Below are 11,873 nucleotides of genomic sequence, written 5' to 3' on the forward strand. Positions count from 1 at the left end.
TGCCTTCTGTTTCCATAAGCGACCGCCGCATTACAAAATATATAGAAGCAACGTTTTGTTTAGTGGGGAAAATTGGTCTGGGAATTTGATTATAATGATAGAACTTGATCAATCAAAAACAAAACGACAAATGAAATAAGAAAATAACGATTGGAATTATCAAGAGAATATTAATGATGAATTAGAAAAAGGAGTAAGTCTGGATGAGGATACAAGGAAGAAGTTAAAGCTTTTACGAGATCTAAAGAGAAAATATAGGGCTGTCGTATAAATTTCAAATATTGCTCTGTCATTTGCCTATAGAGGTCCTCCATGGCTCGTGATTCGTGGCATATCCCTACACCAGTCCGGAGGCTGACCTCAAGACGTGTCCAGGGGAGGTTCACGCGAGTACACACTGTCAATATGAAACATTCTGACTCCATATTCTTATGCATCCTTGCGCAGCCACGGCGCGACGCGCCAATACCGGCTGGATAAAAATAACTCGCGTACGGTGCATTCATGGCGTTTAGCGACTCAATGCAACGCCGAGAGAGAATACAGATAAACACTAATAAATAAATATATTAAGACAAATCACACAGATTGAGCTAGCCCCAAAGTAAGTTCGCGACTTGTTTTATGGAATACTAACTCAACGATACTATATTTTATAACAAATACATATATAAATAAACATCCAAGACTCGGGCCAATCATAAAGAGATCATTTTCCATCATAACCCGACCGGGGATCGAACACGGATCGACCGGGGATCGACCTCTCGGTTCAGAAGCAACCACTGTACCACTGCGCCGAGGTCATCAAACACTATACAAGGTTAAGTACCAAGGATGGTTTTGAGCCTGTTAAAGATTGCCCCATGGACGCCGTACGAGACTAAGGGAGCCATAGCCATGACAGCATTCCCAAAGAAGATTGAAGACAAGCAGATGGTTGTAAACGCATAGCCATATTATTATTTTTTATTTAGCCTATTTTGTAGCCCACTGATGGGTTCCAATCCAATGCGGCTTGATATGTAACCAAACCAAACCTAGCCTAAATAGGCCTATGGAGGAGACAAATGGAGTGGGAAAAAAATTAGAGATCTAAGAGTACATTTAAACCTTACAAATATTGCTCGTTTAACTGTTTAATATAAAGATGATAAACCTTGCCGCCAATGAACATAGTCCGGTCAGGATGTAGAAGAAAACTGGTTTACAGATTAAAAATAACAGCTTGGGGTCTGGACGTAAGTGGTTGTTAAATTTACTTATTGATATTGCTATAGCACGAGAGTATGGGAGATGTGATGTCCCGTCTCCTTGATTGCTTACAATGTGCGAGCATAAAAATAACAAAACATAATGAAGACTTTGCTCTTCATGATATTTGAAGTGTTAAACAGATAAAATATCTATTTACCCTTGCTGTTATTACGTATCTGAAAAATTTTAAATACATGACCGTAAAAAATAGCAGGAAGAGATATCGTTTGACATAATGTGAATGTGTAACTCTTCTCTTCTATTACTTCTGGTTACATTTGTGGTTAAAGCAGTATAAATAGCGTTAAAAGGTCTGAATAGACGTTGAGTTGTTGATTCTACACTAATCTATCTCTCTCTTCCTCATGTGTTCTTGACTTCTGTCCAGGCTGTAATGCCCAGAAGCCCAGAATCCGCATAAAAAATAAACCTTCAAAGATTCCGCAATGTAGTTTGGTATAAACTGTATATCTAGGTTTCTTATTCCTTAGTCACCTCGCACGAAATCCAAGGGTGGACACGAAGCGAACCACACGCCACATCATAACACTAGACTATCATCATTAGTAATACCCTCATTGTCAACTAAACAGGAACACAAAAATTGTGCCCTTCAACACAAATGGCGGGATTCCCACACAGTGGTAAACAAGTGCATACCAATCAACTCCGTCGATCTTTTACAAGGCCAAAAACATCGTGATGCGAAACTGGTTTGTTGTTAACGTAAAAAGTTCCTATAGACTTAGGGTTATCGAGCATATGGTCAAACTAAGTCAAGCAAGTGGGAATAGCAATTAATTTTCAATAGAAAAGATGAATGGTACACAGATATAATGAGTGAGAAAGAAGAAAGATAGATTTGAAAAAGATGAAAAACGACATTTGGATCCTATACTAAGAAACAAAGAAAGACTATAAGACTTAGTAAAATTGGGGAAAATGCACCAAAAAATATCAGGATGTTTACAGAGAGGAGTTCTTATAACTAGCAGGATCAGGATTGAAAGCTAAACTTCAGTGAGATAGAGACAAGGAGTTTTTAAAACAACAAGCATACAATTTACTTACACCGGAGTCAGTACTGAACTTGGAACCACTATGGTTCAGACCAAAACTGATGGCTGGTAACCCTGAAAGTATTATAACGGGGTGAATGAAGATGCGCTGGCCTTGGTTCGGTATCGGTTGGACGCGCACCACTGGAGAGCGGGTTCGAATATTAATTGATGCTTTTTATAGCCGTGCTACATACTTGCGACGTCGAGGAGTGTAGTGTTTATGGAGCCATTGCTTTTATCCAACTGCTTCGAAATGCTGTATTCGTTCTGAGTTTCTAAGAGACTAGTGGTAAGTTGAAGACAAACAGCATTGTTATTCAAAAAGAATTTTGTGTTTAGTGACACATATGAGAATGTTAAATGGTACCTAAAATTAAAAAAAATATCTAAATGTTGTAAGTAAAATAATGAACCTATCACAATGGATGAGAGTTTGGGGAGTTCACCTGCCATCAAAAAAAAAGGGTTATCGAATCGAGACAATGGACCGAGACGGCTCAATTTAAAGAATTTTAATACGGGACTACCCTATTCAAAAAAAACTTCCAGTAGCATAAGAAACAGGATCAAGGATCAGATTTAAACCCGCAACAAAAATATCATCAGCATACAAAACTGTTTAATAAAAGGTATATGTTATTGAGAAACTAAGTTTAAAAGAGTTATTTAGAATGAGGCATGCATGCATTGATACAACAGGAAGCTCTCAACACAACTCCTAGATTTGTCTAAAATTACCGACTGCCTAATTTAATTCGAAGGGTAAAAATTATAAAGTTGCAATAGAACAAGCTATCAAAGGAAATATGCTGCTTCTGCAGCATCCTGATTAATTATTCAAGTTTGGTGCATGATCCGAACAGAACAGAGACGATGCCCACAGGACTTCGGAAAATATATATATACGTTGCAATTCATGGCGATATTACATCAGAAATTGATTGGAGTTAGCCTTAAGGCATGATCGGGAATGAAATGGGTAGCTAGTTGGAGGGATTCATAAATGCTAAGGCATACATCGACTAAAGAAAAAGGCATATACTACGTTGTAACAACGTATGTAATACCTACAGGACAGGAGGAACAATTATTTATAATATATGCCTATGTATAATTAACATCTGCCAATACATAGCAATGAATGGTTTAATTTGCGTACAGTAAAGTACGCGAGTACATTTTCAAACTGTGTTTTCAACCATTTAATGGTTGAAAAGTTGAAATGGTCTAAGAACAAAAATCATCACTAACAGAAACTGTATTACCATCACTATTAATTCAACCTCAGTAATATTGAAATCTCGTGTATTAATTTGAATAATGTAAATGCATTCGTGACTGAGAGACGTGATTCCATATCTATTACACATAACTAAGATTGCATATAATGTGGTAAAAATAGCACTAATACCGAGTACGCGACAATTATGTTGCGATAGGTCACATGCACTGACAATGATACATGATAATCTTTGATAGGTCGTGTTCTAATGGTCTTGTTATGGAAATATATGAATATCACGGAAGATGACACGTGATAATGTCATGATATTATGTGTACGATGTTTAATGTTCAAAATATTTAGGTCAATGTGAATGACGATATCTTTGTACAAAATTCACTAGTGAAAAAGATCAGGTTTTATCTTGGGCGGTACTTTGGAACTAAAAATTTCTCGGGGTTCAAAAGGTTCGAAACTATTATGGTATCGGTATTAGACAATTTTTTGTAATGGTTCAAAATTGGAACTTAATGTTTTGAGATTTTTTTTTCATATTAATAAACCAAAAAGGTCGGGTTACGGTAAATGAAATGGACGAGAACTGAAGCATGAAACTGGAGTTGTGAATCGAGCGAAATCAGCAGACGTATTACGGCAATCAGAGGACGCGGCCATCCGTGGACCGTGTTGGCAGGCCTTCTCGTGATTCATGAGATCCTGGTATGGTATAAGCCAGCAGCTGTCCACTTAGAACTTGATTAACTTTACGCTTCAGTTTAACTAGAGTTTATCATAATCCTAAGCTTGTGAGAATATTTGCATGGATGTTGTTGTCTCTACTTTTTGGATTTCAATGGTATATATTAATATGTAAGTATAGAATAATTACACCCGAGCTAACTGAGTAGTTAGCTCGGATGTAAAGCAGTTACTTTACATCTCGATTGTGAAGTAAGTAGAAAAAAACGTAATTATAAAAAATCCCAAAAACAAACAATATTTAAAGTAAAAGTTTTCTATTCCTGCCTTTTTTCAACAAAAGAATCAGGAAACTTATTTGGATTTTTAAATTACTTAGACACGTAGCATCACGAACATTAATCAAACAAATCTATATTGCCTTGGCTCAGTCGGTAATTACCTACTCCATTTCTGTATGGGGTGGAGCTACAAAAACTAAATTCCTAGAGGTAGAAAGGGGACAAAGATGTCTTTTAAAGGTCATGTTCTTTAAAAAACTACGACATCCTACTAAGGATCTTTACGAACTTTGTAAACTTCTATCAGTCAGAAAATTATTTGTTTTGTCAACAAGTTTGAGATTACACAAAACTTTACCCTATAGCCCAAATGAACATATGGGCAGGAGGAGGAGGTCTAAGGTCGCTCCTATTCATCAGAGCAAAACATGCTTTGCTAAAAGACAATTTTACATAATTTCGGCAATGATATACAATAAACTAAATGAACAATTAGACATCCACAAACTCAGGAAATACAAATGCAAGACCTTAATCACAGAATGGCTTTCTCCGTTAGACTATGATGAAACAGAAGAATTCATAGGTAACCTGTAATTTGCTACAAAAATAATAAATAAATAAAAAAGTCGAAGGGTTGAGAACAACAATAAAGTATAAATCAATCTATATTTAAAAGGATAAGATGATAAGAAAAATAAATAGTAAGTAAATATTATTATGTATGCCATCAGTAATAACCATTGCTTCACACACACACGCACGTACACACACACACTCTCACACTCACACACACACACACACACGCACACACACACCAACGAACACACATATCAAAAGAACTGAAACTTCAGCTTTTCTAAGTTTTAGAGTAATGTTTTGCTTTTCTTTCTTTCTTTCTTAATAAGTATATCAAGATTGTTTAACCAGGCCTAAGTAAATATTATGTTTTTGGAAGAGTGGGTCCTCCTGCCACAGGCTTTTCTAAGCTTACTAGGAGGGTCCCAGATATGTCTATTATTAGAAACTAGGGCTAAGTAAATAAAGAATTTTATTTTATTTTTTTTTTTTTTTTTTTTTTTTTTTTTTTTTTTTTTTTTTTTTTTTTTTTTTTTTTCATTAAAAAGAACCAAAACTTTTTTTTTTTAAGAACGAAATTGAGCTTCGCCGTTCGATTACTATCTAAAATTGATAACTATTATATTTATACGAAGACAAAGCTGAATAGCGAAGCCCTCTTTAGTCATTAGGCTTAATGCATGATGGTTAGATGTACGCGAACTTTTTGAAAGAGTGAAGTGTTTTTTTTTAATTACTACCACCCTAGAGCGATAATTGGTCACTTACAAGCCCCATTTGGGGGTAATAAGGACCTACTTACCGAATATGAGTGTAAAGGATATTTATATTATCTACCTCAAATCCTGCGGTTAGCGCAGCTACTGTCTTAAGTCTTTAATAACGTTGAAAGTGAAGGTTCACTTATAAGGTCTTATAAGTGAAAATTACTATACAAATAGTTGTCTCACAGTTGTCTCTATACTTGGAAAAGAAAGGCTCTTCACCGGCCACCTAAACACCTGTGTTTTCCAGACACAGAGTCAGGAAAATCTTTGAGAGTTATTTTTAGACTGTTATTACATTTAATTCTTAGAACAAATTGGTTTTGGGAATGCAGATCAGGTATTCAAAAATTCCCAGTAACGGTTGATGGTCAACCTTTACAAATTACACTAGTACATCCGATCACAGACTAATTAAGGATTGTTTATGATCTCCCAGTACCCAGTATTAATTGCTAGACAATTGTAATTTTAGAACGCTTCAAATTACGTGACAAGAGGTTTATTTAGTTCTCAAATTAAGCTGACTGACTCAAACTGCATAAATTGATTGATCAGACATTTATTGAGGTAGGTTTGTGATGATATAAATAAAATATACGACTATAGATTTAGTTTTATTAAACATTTATGGAGTTAGAGTACCTATTTTATACAAAGCTGCAAAAAGCTGTTTAATGTATGATCTTTACATTCGCACCAATTTTATCAACACCAGTGTCAGTTATCTGTAAAATAGTAACATAGTTCCATATTTATATGGATGATAAATATAAATAAAACTTGATAACTCCTACCCAATTTATTTTTAGATTAAAACTTAGAAATACGAGTAAATTTATTACGCCACAGGATATATCAAGGAGTAACACGAAGTAGTCTAGGAATAAGTTCAATAAATGCGCGTAAGAAACTCGTTTTGCGGTGTTAGAAAATAGAACTACGGGTCAACAACCCAACAACGCTAAGTATTCTGTGCACATTACAGTTCACGCTGCGAAACTAACCGTATTACTAATTGCTTAGTTCTGGACTCCTGGTATTTTAACATAAATATATATTTAAATAGATACCACGCCATTTCCCATCGGTGTACCTAGGTCATACGGATCTCCACTTGCCCCGACTCTCACAATTCTCACTCGCCTCTTTTATACTCATCACTCTCCACTACACTCCACCTGGTCATGGGTGCCTAATATCACCCATTCGAAAGTTAAAACCAAATTCTTTCACCAGTAAAAAGCTTCGTTATCTATGAGTGACATAGGGTACTTTTATTTCCATATTCCGACGGGACCGAAGTCCAAAACGCAGCTAGGTTAATTGTTTTAAATATATATATATATATAAACCATGTGTTATCACATATTTTGGGTCAATGGGAGAATGAAAGATGTGCCAGTGGGCAGGGTGCCAAGGGGTGGGCCGATCGATCGCTGGACCAGGTCACGGAGGCTCTGCATGGAGATGACCAGATTTAAGTTCATCCCAGCTTCGGTCAGTTATAGCTATAATAAATTATACAGCTCCCTGAGGAATCACAATCATTCTGACCAAAACGACAAGAAACGAGCGAGAATCATCGGATCATCTTGTATTATTTAGGTGGGCCGACAGAGATGGGTTTATAATAATATTTATTTCATTCAAATTTTTAAACCAACAAATATTTGAGTTTGCGCCTGACTCTTTGGGAATAAACTGGACAAATACAGAACATATTCATGGGGCCAACAGATTTTCTTTTCAAAAAACATTTTCAAAAGTAAAGAAAAAGTAGGTTACCTTTACTTAAAATTGGTTCATTTGTTTGGGTGCCGAAGCACAGAGATTAACAAGATACAAGATGTAGCAAACTGATATAACACCATTTGTTCGCGTCGGATGTTAAAAATTAAGAAAGTTCGCCGCATTTAATAACATGTTTTATAAACAGACATTTCTAAACTATTTACTAATATAGATAAAAAAATCTGGGAATGTTTCCTAGCCTATTAAACGTTAGCTAGTTGGCTAATCAATTACACTGTATGTCGTTTTTTATTGGAGGAGATAGGTACATAAGTGCTGTATTCATTAATTCATGAAATCGAACACATCTGTTTTAACTTTTTCCTCATATTAAAAACATGTTTGTTGCAACGCAACATGCCAAGCGCGTTTTATAATGTTTATATAAACTCGCTAAGTTCATAAATAAAAAAAGCTCTTTATTGTACAATATCAATGTCCATACATGTAACAAGTACTCAGAATCTACAAATTACAAAAAAAATATTTTCAGCCCATTCAATTTCAACTTGAGTGTTATGCATTTATCGAGTCGAGATGTCGTTCGTGACATGACCATCGCCAACTTGACTTTGTAAACTTCTTTGTAAAGCATAGGAAACATATGAAACATTGTGTCTTACATTTATGTGTAATATTCTACAGCATAAGCATCAAATCACTATTATGAGTCATAACTATTTTATTATGTCAGGCGTTGCATTGTAATTTGAGTTAAGTTTGAATGTTCTATGTTAATGACAACGGTGGTGAAAAGGAAATCTTTGCCCAATCGCACTTAGTATTCGAAGTTTAAAGTTTTAAAGCAGACAGCTACGGAACATTTCATAGCATTTCTTCACGCTATGTGACTGATGTAACTATGTGTAACAGAGCTCATCGGATTACAGATGTTATTATCTGTGGTAATTAAAAAGGAATTTTTATGTAGGTACTCTTACATTGTACACATGTTTTCTATGTTGCTAGGATGGGTGTTTTATCACATTTTTAATTATTATTCGTTGCGTTAATAGCACTGCACTTCTATATTTATAGTCATAGCTCATTCCTATAAAATAATTTAAAATAATAATGAAGCTTATAACTTAAATTTTAAGATGAAAATTAATACTTTCAATTTACTAATGTGGGAGTAAGTTTAAAGGAATAAAAAAATACTTTTTAAGTATCAATTTGCCCCAAATTCTTGATTTTTTAAATTTATTTACTCAAAAAAATATTTTAAAGACATTCTTTTATCCACATATAAAAAGACAATAATTTAATAATTTTAATAGTATTTTGAGGTATAATGAATAATGTGTTTTGTTGTTATTAAATAGATTATTTAGGCCAATCATGAAGTAACATTAAAGTGAACAGCTTATGAACACTGGTGGTACAATACATAATTTACCAGCTATAGTAGACATACTTGAAACTTAATTTATTTATGAATTTTACAGTCAACAGACAAACGCAGCAGAGGACTTTGTTAATATGTAAAGAAAGGAAGACAGGCAGCTTTACATTTTATCAACATAATTGATTCACTTTATGTTATCATTTATTTTATTTTACATGTATAAGAATAATTGACAACAGCTTCAAGGGGTATAAGTAATTCATAATTATCACATATTCATTTAAAATCGGCTATTAAGGAATAAAAAATCTTAAATTATTTTACAAAAGTTTACAAAAGTAAATATAGCCCAGAAAAAAAAGAAGACAAAGACACTTTGGGTCGTCATCATCTCGGCCACAAGAAGTCCACTGCGAAACAAAATATATATCTTTAAATAACCCGACTTATATTTATAATGCAGTTCCCGATTGGCTTTACAAACTCTGATAACCTGAGGCCTTCTGCCGTCTGCTTACTTCTTTCCTCTATGAAATGACATGAACTTGACCCAACTTGAGACTTTGTATGAAGTAATTTTTTTTATGTCATTATGAGGTGTAATAATAAAAAAATTTTATAGGGCCTGTCCTTTAATCACATCCTTTAACTATGTGAATTTTTTTTTGCATTTTTACCAGAGATACATATGATTACCCATAGATTTGTTGTAATTGTCATATTAATTCGATAATGGGACTTTTCAAAGGGGCCGTTCTGATACTGTGGTTATGGTTTTGATACAGGGGACATTTTTGTATTTACATTTAATAGACTTGAGCATACTTAGAGAAATCAAGAATTACATACTAAAATTTAAAAACAGAATATGAATTACTGGCCCATCCCGGCTTCGCTCAGGTAAAACAATAATAAAAAAATAGCCTTTCATAAGTTATCTCTTGAAGTTCTATATCTGTGCCAAATTTAATCAAAATTGGCTAGTCGTTTTTGACTACATTCATTACAAACAAAAATAGAAATATTTTTGTATTATGAGTACAGAAATTATACATTTCCTTGAAAATAAAAAAAGAAGTTTAGCAAGCAATAGCAACCATCAGGTTGATGCAACATGCACAAACTTAATTGCCACTGTCCATGTAACAAATTTATGCAACTGTCCTAGAAATAAACTCTATTTATTACTCTAGCATTTAGTACATAACAGATAACAAAATATTTTACTTTCAACATTTTATTTACCATCAAAACAAAAATATTAGAATTCTGGCAGTTGCCTCCAGCTCTGCCTGTGTTTGTGGTCAAACACAGGCCGAGCTGCAGACAACCTCTATTACAAATTTAATAAAAATCTGACAAGTGGTTTAGCCATAAAAGTATGTCATAATTGTACTTTCATTCTGAATTCCTGAATTCTTCAAAGGGATCAGGACATTTTATAACTAGATATAATCGAGAATTCCAAGAGATTGATTGAATCAATAGTGAGAAGAGATAATAAACTTGACTATATTTTTAATACAAAACTTTTTTCTACAGCAATATTAATTAAAATAGACTTTTCAAGAAACTACTTTCGCATTATTAGTTTAATTAGAATTTGGTGTTCAGCCTTTGCATTTCTGTGTGCATATAGCAAAAAAAATATGCTTACCCTCAATAACTATCAATTATGAATTATAACGATTTAATTGTCTTAAAAATGGCAATCCTAAAGTTAATTAAATTGAACACTAAATATACTTACATGTACCTATGTTTACATTTGTCTATATGCTTTTTAATGCAGTGAAGTTGTAACACCGATAACAAAGGGTAAAAAAGATCAACCAAAATTATAGGATAGCAGACCAAGCAGGTACCTTCAATATTGTTTTTTATGAGATCCCAGATTGTAACATGAAATTGAAAATACTAATAGAACAAAGAAAACTGGTGTTTTCTATAGCTTCAAGGTTGTTAGCTATGATGGAAGTACCAAATTGTATCAAATACAAATGTCACTTGGTAAAAAGCAGTGCGTAATAACAACTTACCTGATTCCGGAGTGCTCGAACCTACTGCTCAACACCGAAATCCAACTCAAAACAAATAATCTTAAGGATTGGCACAGGTAAAGTCAAAGAAATTCGTACAAATTCATTGCACCTTATCACTCGAAAATGCAAGACAATCGGACGGAACAACAAGCAAAATTGAGAGAACGAGACAGACAATGAAATGACATAAGAAAAATAGAACTATAGACAATAATCAGCTGTTTCCTGTTTCAAAATTTATTATTATTTTGTGTACCGTTTGTTTATGTATTTTAGTTAAGTACCGAACATTTAAAACGTTGTGTCGAAAAATAAATTTGATTAATCGTTTGATATGGTAGTACAGTCTTCGTCCAATAGGCCATATATCATAGACTTTTGGTAATCATAGACTTTTTCTTTGGTCATTGACTTAAACTCTTTATGAACCTATAGATTTAGAAAGGGCATGCGGCACGAACACAATCGGTAGGTGTACGAATCAAATCAAAAGTAACCTGTAATATTTGTATTATGGGTTACTTTTGATTTGCTTTGGACTTAACTGATCACGCGACATACAATTCTGGTTCCGTACACAGATTATGAATATTACATTGAATATCATGGATTTAGTAAGTACTTGTCAACAATCCTAGCACATAATGCTTTCCTTATCTATGTTTGTTAAAAAATTTATAACGACCACAGAATAGATTTAAAAACATTATAACGACTGCAGATTGACCTAACGAGGCGTATTTATTATCTACGGATGTCGAGGTCGACCGACGAGGTCTACCTCAAAACATTATGAACCGCACCGCACTTGCAGCAGATTGCAGT

At 34.0% G+C, this 11,873-nt stretch overlaps 1 protein-coding gene across 1 annotated transcript in view; it reads right to left on the reverse strand.

Moving 5' to 3' along the window:
- Nucleotides 1-11,217, reverse strand: part of LOC128679444 (uncharacterized protein) — a 69,577-nt gene extending 58,360 nt beyond the window's left edge. The window contains exon 1 of the mRNA XM_064436658.1: nucleotides 11,046-11,217. The gene's annotated coding sequence lies outside the window, so the exon portion shown is untranslated. The remainder of the gene's footprint in view (nucleotides 1-11,045) is intronic.
- Between the last annotated feature and the right edge of the window lie 656 nt (nucleotides 11,218-11,873).

Source organism: Plodia interpunctella, chromosome 21 (assembly GCF_027563975.2).
Source record: "Plodia interpunctella isolate USDA-ARS_2022_Savannah chromosome 21, ilPloInte3.2, whole genome shotgun sequence".
Taxonomy (NCBI): Eukaryota; Metazoa; Arthropoda; class Insecta; order Lepidoptera; family Pyralidae; genus Plodia; species Plodia interpunctella.